General features: G+C 45.7%; 1 long non-coding RNA gene and 1 other non-coding gene across 5 annotated transcripts in view; one reads left to right on the forward strand and one right to left on the reverse strand.

Moving 5' to 3' along the window:
• The window catches only part of LOC107504710, a 136,000-nt gene that overhangs the window by 109,479 nt on the left and 12,587 nt on the right, over positions 1–13,934 (forward strand). For all 4 annotated transcript variants that reach the window (XR_004954963.1, XR_004954965.1, XR_004954966.1 and 1 more), the window contains one exon: positions 10,803–10,960. This is a non-coding gene — a long non-coding RNA (uncharacterized LOC107504710). The remainder of the gene's footprint in view (positions 1–10,802; positions 10,961–13,934) is intronic.
• On the reverse strand, positions 2,948–3,066 carry LOC118612608. Its single transcript, XR_004955063.1, has one exon. It is a non-coding gene; the product is annotated as a 5S ribosomal RNA (ribosomal RNA).

Consider the following 13,934-nt stretch of genomic DNA (forward strand, 5'->3'; position numbering starts at 1 on the left):
AATGGAAGTCATTATTTGGTACCTAGGAATTTTACTATAGAAGATAGATAGATTAGTATATTTTCCATCAAAGGTCGAAAGTAATTGAAGTGTATTTTAAAATTTCATAGACAACTGGGAAGGAAACAGAAAGATATAGAGAGATGGTAATAGGTAAACTAGAGTTATTTGTAACTGTTTAAATGTATTCATAAGATTTTTTCCCATGCTATGCGATAAAGGAAAATGCAAAATAAATCAGTTGCTGAGGCTGACATCAGACATGTATAGTTATTAGGTTTTAGTTTAAAATATTACTGCCTCAAAGACTTATCTCCTAATCTGTTAGATATTTGCTCAAGAGCTACGTATGCAAGGGATGATTACTGATTAGGGTTAAAAAAAAAAAACAACTGGTCACACATTTAATAACTTAGGAACTTGACAGTGTTTCTGAAAGGAAAACTAAACTGAACTATAAACCAAACTACATGAATGATTTTACAGTCACATGCCCTGGAAACTCTGGAGCAGCCTGTACAGTGAACCATCAAGATGGAGAACTGATTTCGCATGCACGTGAAATCAGTCCTGTACGTTTCGCCCAAGTGTCTTTGTAGCATTGGAGCTCAAGGTGAAATTGAGGTGTCAGGTCGGTGTCGCTGCTTACCAAAGAAAGAGTATCCAGATTCTTATCCATCAGCTTGGTAATTTCTCCTTACCTGGGGTTAGTAAATATGGAAGGTGACTATGAAATGATAGGAGTTGGGCAAAAGAAATACTTTTTTCATTCTGATACACAACAAAAATTTCAAATTTTTGAGTGCATCAGAAATGCCTCACTCTTACTGATTTTTTAAATTTAATTTTTACTAAAATAATTCATTTGTAGTTATATGGATAGTATTAAAATGCTAATAAATACCAAAGCAACATCTTTTTCACTGTTTTCTACAAAAAAAATCTACTCTTCAGACACTGTTGTTACCTTTTGTGTCAGGGTATTTACTTCCTTTTCTAAATACTTGCTAATACTGATAAGTCTTACATGTTATCACATGACTTTTTACTGGGAAGGATGGGGGTTTTAGCCCACTTATACTACATTAGCTACTATTTGACATACACTTTCCCCTTATCAAAAATATAGGGTGTATTCAGTATGCACATTGTCATATCTATGTCAATATTATTTTCAGCTGATCATAATGCGTTTCATATTTTTCTCCCTTAATAGTTGTCCTTAAAGAAATATTTCTTTTAGTTTGTATACATTTATCACTTATTTACTCTTAAACTCTTAGACCATAAATCTCTAATTATGAAAATCAGTTTCCTTTTTGTCCTATGTCTTAGGAATGCTGCATTCTCCTGCTGTTAAGTATTCTTATTGGTCTCGGCTGGCCTGGGAATTTCCTTTTTACTCTCTTTCCCCATATCTGTTACCTGAACACTTATTTCCCATGCTCTTGAACTATTTCTCCATTTTAATGAAACACTTTCTGCAGTTGCTTCTTAAAAACAGGTGCGTGCCAAGGAGGGACATTTTGTCATGTCTAAAATGTCTTCACTCCTGATATGAACTTCTAGATTAGAAATCGTTTTTTCTTTCCTAAGAATTGCTAAGGCGCTGCCCCCTTTATAATCTTTGTCCTGAGCCCTTAGTGAAGTCCAAGCAGAACTAGTACATTCCTAAGGATTTCCCTACTTGCATGCTAGCCACTCTCTGGCTACTAGAAATTTATTACATTTTTTCCTGAATTCTTCCTTTAGTTTTCACGGTGGCCAAGTCTTCTTGTCTCATCTTGAGTTTCCCTGACATTCGTGCTCTGAGGGATTCACAAAGACTTTTAATTTTCAAAATTCTTTTTTCTTGTTTTTAGAGTGGGTAATATGCTCTTTCCAGCTTTCTACACTCTAGGCAGAATTGAGAAGCCCGATTTTTAGTTTTTGGAATTTGGATCCCATTTGTAGGCTATACTTGTATGTGTGTGTTTCAAAAAATATAAGTGCGTGGAATATTATTTGAATAGATACTTAGAATAGTAGGCAATAACTAAATTTTAAACTAAGGCATGTTAAATATATCTAAAGACTTTTAAAGATTAATGTTGCAAATATTGTGCCACTCGAAATCGGGCCATGCAAATTAATCCTTCCTATTTTGGGGTATTTTAATTTCCCAAAAGCATTGTCGTTCTAGAAATTTACCACAGGGGCATTTGGGGAGGGAGGCCATCCCCAAATACAAGCTTGTGAGAGTGCCGTAGGATGTTTGCTCAGAGGAATGTGGCCAGCGAAACAGGGGTACCCTCAGATCAGCCCTGCTGTGAATGGGACTGGACCTGAAGAAATGAGTGGGAGCTCTTTAACCTCCATTGTGGTTACTCGTGGCAGGTTTCAGGTCATCTGACCCGAAGTTGGTCCTGTTATAGGGACTGAGAACTTTTTAGTAGTTAGCTCGTGAATTTCATTTAAATTATTGGTTATCCCCAGGTGCCTTTAAACCTAAACATTCTCATGATGACTTTTTCTACTATTTATAGAACAATTTTTATACAACTAAAATGTGTGTGTGTGTATATATAACATAAACAGATGTTGTATCAGATAGGACAAAGCATGTTTTTTTTGGGGGGGGGGGCGGGGTAGATTAAGAGCACTGAGGAGTTAAAAACCAGGCATGTTATTGGCAGCACACTACCTAGAAAAAGATCTATTTCTGGCAGAAAGGTGAGGATTTATGAAGCATTTCCTTACTTGGGAGATTCTGATATTAGGAAAAAAGGTGTAAAAGTAGATCAGTTTACATAAAGGAGCAATAGTCTAAGCAAAAAGTAAAAGTAGTAATCTTTTGTAAATTATTTGTATATTCTTTGCTTTTTTTTTTTTTTAAGGCAACCCTTGGTCAGCCTCACAGATTGCAAGGATCTTGTCAGCTTACAATCCCTTATTTTTTAACTTTTTATGTCTACAGCACCTGGTCTTTCTAGGTGGTCTCCCATCCAAATACTAACCAGGACCAACCCTGCTTAGCTTCTAAGTTCAGATGGGATCAGGCTCATTCAGGGTGGCCTGGCCGTAGATTATTCTCCCCTCTTAAAACACAACTTTTTCCTATGCCAAATCAACTCGATAACAACACAAAATCAGAAAGAGCAATTAGCCAAAGACCTAATTTTAGTACACCAATAGTAAAAATATCTGAGGCTAAAAAGCTGAACTAACTTTAAGAGGAAATGATGTCCAAATTACTAACAACATGAAAATAAAATGTGTTTGTAACTATGCAAGCCTTTTGAATATATTATAGACAACTAATTGCTTTTTGTTACTTTGAATACCTTATTTCCATGGTAATCTCTGGATCATAATACACATGGTCCTGTAAAGTGTTTACAAATATCCTTGGAGACAAATGCAAAACCCCACTGTTTTAAAATCCCAGGAGTCAAAAATGTGTTACAGCAAACTATCACAGTTTAAAATTGCAATTAGATAATGTTTGTAAATATTTCGTATATAATGAAAATAAACTTTCTTTAGAAAGACATATGCAGACATTTATATTTAGTAGCTTTTCATTTTAGCATGTTTCATGACACTAAGCTTAATATAAATATGGAAAGTTGTGTAATTATAATAACGAAATGCTTCTACAAGATGAAGTGGTAGAAACTCATGCAGCCAAGTATCAGCTTTGGATCTTGGTTTATTTTTTCTATGAAATTAGGAATTATTCGAGCAACTTATCTGTAATGTATTTTACCCCTATTTATGCTGTCAATGTCAGCAAAACATTAAACCCTTCCCAAGTAGGTTACATTATATGTAAAGTGAAGGAACAATGTGAGCAAATGTTCCAGTACATTTTATAAATTTACTTTGTAGAGAAGGTTCTCAATACTCAAATGCCCAATAACATTTTCCTGTCTACAAAACCTTAAATGAAGTGAAGGAAAACAATATTCTTGTATTACATAAATGAATCCAAAGCAGTAAGTGCCTGTATCTATCAGAAATGCTAGAAGTATTTTTGTGGTCATAATTTGGTCCTTTCTTTGCTTTAATATATTGACTACCTCAATCAGTTACTATCATAGGAAATGTTCAGGATATAGTAATAGACATTTTAAGAAATTGAATGCAGGGATCTACTTTCTTAAGGGCACATCTTAAAGTTATTTTCAAGGTTACATAAGTTATGTAGACCAGGAAGCAATCTAATGTCTGTCACTTATTGTATAATTAAAGTATTGTTGTATAACTATATGACAGAATATCAGGTTACCAAAGTGCCGGAATCTGTTTCTCCATCTAGAAAATAATTATATGGCACGAAATGAAGTGACTATTTTGAAATAGTGGACTCTATTTGAAACTTTTCAGTGTCCGGGGAAAGCCCGACTGGGAAACTATAGTTAACATTGGCGGGTTTGGGGTTTCAACGTGGGAATGGCAACCTGTTTGTGGCATGACTTAGGGCGGACAATTATGAACTCGTCCTCCAGCTATCATGTTTATGTGTTGATCACTAATAGTGGCTTCTGATTGCCAAGGTGCAGATACAGAAGCTGGCAATCATTGTTTCATTCCATTATGTAATGAGGCCACCAAGATATTTAAAAAAGCCACATCTGGGTTTTTCTGTACATTAAGAGAAGTAAGCACAGCAAAGCCTGAGAAGATAATAGGTTTCAACTCAGGCTGATTATGAGCAGAAAATTACCCTGCAATAATCTTATTTTCAGAGTTACCACATTATAAGATTCAGACTAAATTTTCAACAATAATCAAGGTATACAAGGAAATGGCAAAGTGTGAATTGAACAAAGACTTCAAAACAACTACTCAAAGATCTTAAGACATCCTTGTTTCCTTTATATATCATTTTCCTATCATATCAATAAAGAGATGATTATAAAGAAATTCTGAGGCTGAAAAGTAGAATAGCTGAATTAAAAATGCACAAGAAGAGTTCAAAAACAGATCCGACACAGAGAAGGAATCAGCAAACTTGACGATGGTGCATTTGCAATTAGAAAATAAAGAAATGAAAAGAAACAGGGCCTCAAGTTTCTGTGGGACATCCTAAAAGAGATGAACATATGTATTGTGGGAATTTCAGGAGAAGAAAGGAAAAGAGAAAATGTTTGAAGAAAATTTAATGAACTTCATTGACTTACAAGTCCAAGAAATTCAATAAACTCCAAGTAGGAAAATCAGAGCCACAAAAAGACATAATCAAAGTCTTTAAAAGACAGAAAATCTTGAAAGCAGCAAAAAAAAAAAAAAAAAAAAGGTGACTCATCATCTACAAAGGATCATTAATAAGTTTATAAGTTAATTTCTCACCAGAAACATTGGGGGTCAAAAGGCAGTGGGTTGATAATCTTTAAAATGCTGAAAGAAAATAAACTGTCAAATGACATTTCTATCGTCAGCAAATCTGTCCTTCAAAAAAATGAGGGTGATATTAAGACAGCCAGAGATAAAGAAAAGCTCAGGGAGTTTATCACAACTAGGGATATCAAAAAGCAGTCTCTCAGGTTTATGTAAAGAAAACTAATGGAAATTTTTAATTCTTTGACTTAAAATTGCTACCTAAAGACAAATACATGAGCAATGATAAAAGTTAGTAGTATTGTCATTTTGATGTGTAATTCTTTTTTGTTTCTACATGATTTAAAAGACATTAAAAGTTATGAATCTATGTTAGGGCGAACACATTAAGTAAGGATGAATGGCGTGGCATCAGTAACAAGCGAAAGTGAAGCTGTATAGAGTTTGTTTGTTTTTTTTCATGCTATAGAAGTTTATGTAAATTCAGATAGCCAGGCGTCACGTCTCGGTGAGGCGTCCTCACCTCCCGGCTCTGACGACGCGGCAGGTGCCCTGGGGACAGGACTCGCAGCTGCGACGCCGGCCTGTGGGGGTCGGAGCGGACTTTGCGATCGCACGGCACACAGGGCCCCTTAAAGCAGTGAAGGAGCTGGTCACCCCTAAAAGCAGCAAGTAGCCCCCCACCCCCGAGGCGGGGCGGCCAGGTCTGAGCGGCGCGGCATCGCTTGTCCTCCCTGGTCCCCCCTTAAGGATGCTGATGAGGCACCACGTGTGGCCTCCGGCCGGGCGCCCCGATGCGGCGCAGACTCGTTCTCGACAGATCGTTCTAGACAGAAGCGACCCGAGTGAGCCGGCCGGGTGCGAGGGGTGCAGCGCCCTCCCCGGGGGCAGTGAGGACCGTCCCCACAGGTCCCCCGCTGCCTCCTCCGTGCCCTGCGGGTCGCGTGCGCTGCGCCCTGGCTCGGCCCCATCCGTGCAAGGCTGCTGAGGTTCCAGGGCCGCCCGAGGGGTCCCCGCCCGAAGGCTCGGCAACGGCTGGGGGATGCTGCCACCCGGTGGCGGCGTCGGGAATTGCCTCGTGTGGGACTCTCAACCAGAGAGCGCGAAGAGGCCCTGGAGGGCGGCTCTGAAAACCATGACAGCACAAAATCCCAAACTTGCGGGGCGAGGGTGAAGCATGGGTGGCGAACGCACCTTCGTTCCATGTTGGTTTGGCTCATCAAAGCAAAAGCTGAATATTTGTTGCAGATCGCTACTTGGTTATCAAGGTTAAAAAGGAAACATACCCTTTGTAATTGATGCATTTGTCTGTGTGATACGGGAATATTTAGAAGTTCTTTCTGAAAAACATACTAGTTTTAAGTTGTTTGCTAACCCGAGACACCTCAGGGAGGTCAGCTTTATACGGGGAAATCAGGCTCAGGTCCCTCAGAACCGGTTTCTGAGGCTGCGTCTCCTTCAGCGTGCAGCCTTGACCCTCGGTCTCTGTCATTGACCTAGAAGTTCCAATGAGGTTTTTCTCGTACAGGGAGCAGGAGATTTTGCAAGGACACCCAGGCACAGTGTGCAAAGGGAATCCACATCCAGATGCCTTGGCCGTCGCCTCCGAATCTGCCTGAGAACAGGTCAGAATGACCAGGAAATCCTCCTCTCCCGCCTTCCCTTCCACAATGGCCTTTTTTGACAAAACAGAGAGGCTCGCTCACACGCCTCCCCAGCCTCGCTGCTGTACTTCCCTTAGGGCTGTAAAACTCTGTGTGGCACCGAACACAGCGACCACGGAGGATACAGTCTTTGGGGACGAGCCCTGTGGTGACCGCTCATAGCACCATGGGCCACCTCTCCGGTGCAGGCCTTGGGGTGGTGCTGGGGGGGCTCAGTACCCAGCAGGCAACTGGACAGAGGAACGTGGCCCAGAGCCCGGTGGCGGGGGCCACCCGCCCGCACCCCAGTCCATTTACAAACCAGCCTAAACAAGAAGGCCCGCAAACTAGCCATGCTTCTTCCAGAAGTATCCCTGAACCCCCGAAGCCTTGTTCGCCGGGCAGGATGAGGCAGCCAGAGGCTGACGATAGGAGGGAAAAGACTTGCGTTCCATCGGTTTCCGTCTTGGCTTTATTCAGTTTTCCACGTGGGAACGTTTAACTGGATCCGTCTCACCTTCAGGCAATTTCCAGCTGCCCAGAAGTTCCTAAGAGGTCACCTTGCTCCAGGCAGGACTGGCCTCAGCGACCACGCAGCCCACACGACCCAAAGCCAGAGCCGAGAACAATTGGAGTAGACCACACCTGATGCTAAGTGGTGACCTTGACTTCTGCCACTTTGCTCCAGGGCGCTTGTCTACAAATGGCCGTGGGCGTCTGTGCCTTCCGGGTGAAAGGCCAGCCGCGCAGGTTCGGGGTGCGTTTGGAAGGACAAGGACCCCTGGGGAGAACGGGCTCAGATACCGTGAACTCAGAGCAAAGCTGGTGTATTTCCCCACAGGAGAGGGAGGCAAAGGGAGAGCTGAGCACACCCCCTGGGTACCTGAGCTTGTGGGGTCCCCTAGGTGCACCGACGTTGCCGTTGGTCACTCACTGAGCACACGGAGTTCTCGAGGTTTTCAAAATATTGATAAAAATGACCCCCCACCCCACTTTCCTCCGTGTGCTCAGGTCAGATGGGGGCATCTCTGTGCAGGCGCGTCCTGTGCCCCCCTGTAGCTGCCTGAGGTCAGGGAGAGGAAGTCTCTCCTCACCCTCCCTTTGCACCCCCTTCTTTCTTGGGGTTTCTCCATGAAGAGCTACGTCCCAATGCTATATAGAGGGACAGACAGATGCCCACCAGACGCGTGTGCGAGGAGGGGTTTCGTCTGTGCCTTAAACGTTAAGCAGCCATCAGTATATCCAAAGTTGAGAAGGGGATAATCATATTCGAGTGTTTTTGTTTGCACGGCTAACAGCATGATTGACGTCTGGCTGTGAGCGGAGACCCCGCGATACCCGTCGCACGTGTGGGGAGGTCCTCGCGCGGTGACCGAACCTTTCGGGATCGCTCCGTGAGCCACGGACCGAGGCTGCTCGTGCCTCAACTCTCAGGGTTTGCGACGTCAAGTAACTGTCTCTCTGACATCTTCGTTGACGAATCTTTGCATTGCTGGCTTCGAGTTTCTCAGTGTATTTTTTTTCACTTACACCCGACGTTCAGCATTCCGTCGTTTCCCAGCGTGCCGCACAGTGGCGAGACGCCCCATGTTGCTTACGGCGCGGTCCCCCTGGGAGTCTCGCACGCACCCGGCACCTCGCAGGTGTTCCAGTGGCACGGACCGTGTCCCCTGCGCTGCCCTCACGTCCCTGCGCCTGTTTAACCCGGTCCCCAACCCCCTCGCGTCTGGCAACCCCCGGCTCGCTCTCTGCATCTGAGTGCTCGTTCCTTCTAGATGGAATCTCTGAACTTACTTTAACAATATGAAAAAAAAGGTATACGATATTTAAAAATGTCACTTGGAATGTACAATGCTACCCCCAAAATTGAAGATGTTGAAAATCAGCTTTAAAATTTCTGTAAGCCATTGGTAGAAGCGAATCACTTGAAAAATGCAATTTTATAGTGCAATGCACCCTTTTTTTTCTTTTCTATGTGTGGTCACACTATTTCGTGTACAGAAGTCCACAGGCCGTTAGGTTTCAGAAAGCCCAATACGTATAATCAAACGTAAAATCCGTTTTCCAATCCTCCCACTTCATTTATTGCCTTCTGATCTTTAATGCATTTCTTGGCATGTAGCCATCTGTCTGATTGGAATGTATCCAATTGCGCAGTTGTAACGATGCGTCGTCCTGTCGCGGGGAGGACCCTGTCCTTCCTCTGGGTTCACAGCGCCGTTTGCAGACCGACCTGCGCCGGATCCTACTGTGTGTTTGCGCCTCGGCCTCGTTTCCAAATCAGCGCTGAGCTGTACCCTGCACAGGGACACGCACAGGCGGGACCGGCACACCGAGCTCCCGTGAGCTGAACACGCCACGCGCCGGATCTGAGGTCGCGGAGCAGCGTGTGGCTCCCTCCCCGGGGCGCCCTGGGCCGGTCCCCCCTCGGCTGCCCGAAGCGCCCCACGTGGCAGAAGTTCGGCCAGTTTCAGAGTTTGGCACACGCCGTGCTCACTGCGCAGGGAGGGTGAGCGTTAGGGTCGCGGGGTGACGCCTTAGCCTCGGGTCTGCTCTGGTCTGTGAGTTCTGACTGCTGCGGGGGTCCCACCGGGCACCCCGCGCGCCGTGTCCGTCTCCGGCCTGGGTGCGTTGGGCCACTTTCCGGCGCGGAGCCGCGTCCACTCTGGGCGCTGCGGCCACACCACAGCCCGGCTGTCGCGCCAGGGTCGTCGGGGTCAGGCCCGGGGCCGGGTGTGCACATCACAGCTGCTGCGCAGGCGTCCGAATAAGCCGGTGACTCGTCCGAGACCAGAGGGGCGCTGCTGAATGACGCGCCCAGCGGGCCCCACGGTCTGATGGTCCCTGATGGTCCCGCAGCCTGGCGGCCCCGGGGCGTCGCTCCCGTCCGCGTGAGCGTCGCGTGATTCTATCAGCGTTTCCCTGAAGCAGAAGAGGTTAAATGTTTCCTTTCACATTTTCACCGCCCACGTGTTTAGCCCTTTTTGCGTAGCGTCCACTCAGGGTTTTTAACCCATTTTTCTAATGGGTTTTCAGCACATAAATTTTATGCGACAAGGTTCTTCGTATCTTGCAGCTTGACGCACTTGGCCAGACGGGTAACTCAAACCGCGTCTCCCTCCCTGGCGTCTGGCCCATCCCTCTCGCAGGTGGATTTGGGTAAACAGTAACTTCTGCTAGATCTTGACATGGCCCACGTGATTTGCTCCTGTTTTGAGTGTCACTGTCTCTTCAGAAAAAACGTTTTCTTATTAGTTGGGAAGCTGCTCCTGTATATTTTTCTTAAAGCTATTGTGTATTTAAAGTCAACTCGAATTACGGACAAAAGGAATTAAGACGAGACTGAATGAGTCTAGAGGCTGGGTTCTGAAACCAGAAGGCAGATGGAGAGTAAGTGTCCCAACAAAAGTCCAGCTGAACACGCGGGAAACTCAGGGAGGGCTGAAAAGTCAGGAGAGGGTTCCAAGGAAGCCATTAAAGAGGCGATATGAGGAGATGGTTGAAATGACCAGAAATTTCCTGATAATTGCCTGAAATGTCAATGCACAAAACATTAACATTTTAAGGCCGTGAGATGTGTTCTATACCGACGTTTTGGACACCCATCTATTGATGAACATTAAACGGTCTCTGAATGATGTTTGAAAATTGGGCACACAGAAAGGTCTGTTTCTAGAGAACGTATTCATGTTGAAATAATGGGAGAGAAAGGAAACATTTAAAATGTCGAGAGAAATGGCAATACCAGTCCTCCCACACAAATGTGTTAAGGTTTTTTCCTACCGACAGGATCTGACGGTATGAATAATGGCACTTGTGATTTGTGTAACGATTCAGAAATCTCTCGAACCCGGTGATGGGACAGGATGTCTCTTCTGCGTGACCCACCGATTGCGTCTTCTGCTCTCCTGCCCTCACAGGGGAGTCCGGTCTCCACCATTTCCAGCTGAAGATGCCGGTCTGCAGCCCTGGGGACTGCGTGCCAGGCTCCTCCGGTGAGTACAGAATCCATATTTACATCCCTCTGTACCTTGTTCCTTCTGTGAAACCTCTTGAAGTTGGCTGACTGTTCTCTCAAAATAAGATATCTTGTGGAAAGTTAAGTCTGAGGTATGAGCATCTGTTGAGTGATGTTCTGGTAGGCGAAAACTTCTTGGGAGGATAGGCTGGTGTTGAGTTTTTTAAATCAACGTCACCGGGAGGAGGAAGTAGTCCTTTTTTTCCTGAGCTGTTCAAATTGTTCTCCTCTTTCAAAAACTGTTTCTCCAGAATGGGCTGGCTCTGTCCCTCCCTAATCTCCCCGTGACCCAGGTCGTAGTTAATTTCTCTCTCTCTCCCCTCTGCCTGATCGTTTATCGTGGCGCTTAATTACTTTGTGACTATAAATTCATAATTGGATTATAGCAAACACAGATCTCAATTGTAGTGATTAAAATTGCAGAATACCACTCAAAAATCATATCATTCTATACTTGTACTTGAATGAATTTATTGGAAATACTTTCAGGTAAGTTTTTGGAGATTGACTCATTTATACTTTCAGTAAATCTGAGCACTGACTATAAAGCAATCTTTGAATACTTCTGTGTAAAATGCTTCGGGCTCCCATTAGTCTTCTCTTCAAGGAGCATCTCATTGAGTCAGGAGAAAATATGAAAAGAACATGTAACACATACAGTAAAATTTTTTTTAAAAAGAGAAAAAGATAGTATTGTTTTGCTTGCTGCATCAAGAAAGGACGCGCTGTGGAAATGACATTTTGTATGAAACTTCAAAGGTGACAAGTAGTTACTGAATACTGAGAATCTCTAGGTGCATTTGCGAGGGTTACTGGTCGGCTCGTTGATGGGAGTGTGGGGTGGCAGGGTGTCCAGAATGACCTGCAGGTTGGACAGGGCCAAAAAGTGAGTCAGGGATCAATGAGGGAGGATCCAGTTACTTGGGGACGCTGTCAGTCCAGCTTGGGACACTGGGCAGTGTGAGCCGAGCCACGGACATTACCCCCGACGTGGGGAGGGGTCCGTGGATGTTCGGCTGAGCAGGCCAGAGTCAGATTGGCTCAGATTCTGTCGATTCGCGAGCTGGTTCTGGTTCACCGATGGGATTCGAAGCCTTGGTAGCGGATGGGGCTTGCGGAGCAGAGTGCGGGGGAGCAGAAAGGAGCTCTGAGCAGCGTCGCCCATCACGTTGGAGCAGAACAAAGAGCCTGGGCCGGCAGGGAGCAGAGAAGGCCTCGCGGGAGGCTCTGGCGGAGAAGATCGTGTCCCTGCGTGGTCTTCGTGTGTCACCCTGGAAGTGCGGGGTGGGAACACGGTCTTTCAGGGTGAGTGATTTGTGAGCGGAGAAGTCGGGTTGAACAGGATGCGGACGCGGGAACGAAGATGTCGGGTGCAGAGGTGCGCCGTCACCACGAGGCACAGACGGAAGTGGGTATGAAACTTGGGAGGCGACTGTGTCCTCGGACAGTGAGACGAGCACAGAGAAATGCACCCTCGGGGTCTGAAGAGACCTGTCATTTCTGTTCTCAGATAAGGATGGGATTGGGGGGACCAGCAGGTGCGCGGTTGGCAGTGACCAGGACGGGAATGGCCCCGACCTCGCTTTCCTGGATGCATGTGCTCGGTGCTGCTCCAGGGGCTACTTCTCAGCATCAGGTGTTAGCAAAAACGCACATTCCTGGTCCCCAAATGAGGAACACTTGGTCTGAAGTCTGACGAAGTGTCCAGATGGCTGACCTGAGTGCGGTCCCCATCAGGGCCTCCAGGGAAGGAGGACGGAGGGTCCCAGCGAGCTGAGGGAGGGCTCTGGGCCGGCACGCTCCATCCTCTGTGTGGTTCTAGCTTCACATTGTAACTCGTTTGAATGGGGAGCCTGCATGAATACGATGCCCCGATGCCCCTGACTTCAGCAGAAACAGGAAGCCTGGCTTAGGGACGGCAGCCCCGATGTGCCTGACCCGCTGCCCAGTCTAACGCAGCCCCGACCTGGCCAGGAGGTCAGGTGCAGCCACCAGGGGAACGCGAACACACCCAGTGAGACGGCGCATGGGGGGCGGTGGGGAAGGGGACTTGGCAGGCTCCTCAATTTGGCAATCTGCTTATGACTAATCGACTAATCGCAACGGGTGGGCCAGGTGACTCCCTTTGCTGAGCTGCGCCCACCCGCCCGAGCTCCACACTGGCCATTCTTCACATGCATGGAGGTGAAGCCAGGGTGGGTCTGGGTCTCTCACAGCCCCTCTGCAGACGACCAATACTTTGCAGAAAGCTACAGGTAGACATGGAGAACAAGGAAAGCAAGTACCCCTGCCTGCCTCCCTGCTTGCCATTACCTAAGTACCTCATTAAAGACGCCCAGGGAGACGACAGGTAGAACCTCTCTATGCAGGAACTGGGTAAAGTGAGACAGACACGTAGTTTATAAAGGACCCACATAAGAGCACCCGTTGTTAGCTCTAACACTTACCTAGAGCTACGATTCTTAATGAGGAAACCTCTCCTGCCAATAGCAAAAATCAGGAGCCTGAAACTTTTACCAGTTCCTAGCTACAGGATAGTCTAGTTTCACCAACTACTGTGTGCTAACTATATCCTGGATGCTAATCTCAACACCACAGGGGACTATAGTCAGCAAAAGACGTGGTCCAGGCATTTAAAGCTGCTCAAATTGAAAATGAGAATTTTTGTCCTAAACCATTTAGAACTTAAACTCCTTAAATTGTACACGAATAACTTAAAATGACACTTTTTCATAATTATGTGAATCCATCCTACTTAAAAAGTAGGCAGTAGCTTTTCCAACAGCATTTACCAGGTAAATTTTGCTTCCGAGACCCAGGTGCCTAAGTGCCCAGCAGTCTAAATGTGTTTTCCACGTGCCAGACATTGTCTACCAGTGTGTAATTTGCACCCTCACAAATATGTACATAGCAGGGCTCAGAGGTGACTGATTGGACTGGGCGTCACAGTA

The sequence above is a fragment of the Rousettus aegyptiacus genome, unplaced genomic scaffold (assembly GCF_014176215.1).
Source record: "Rousettus aegyptiacus isolate mRouAeg1 unplaced genomic scaffold, mRouAeg1.p scaffold_m13_p_16, whole genome shotgun sequence".
NCBI classification, from domain to species: Eukaryota; Metazoa; Chordata; class Mammalia; order Chiroptera; family Pteropodidae; genus Rousettus; species Rousettus aegyptiacus.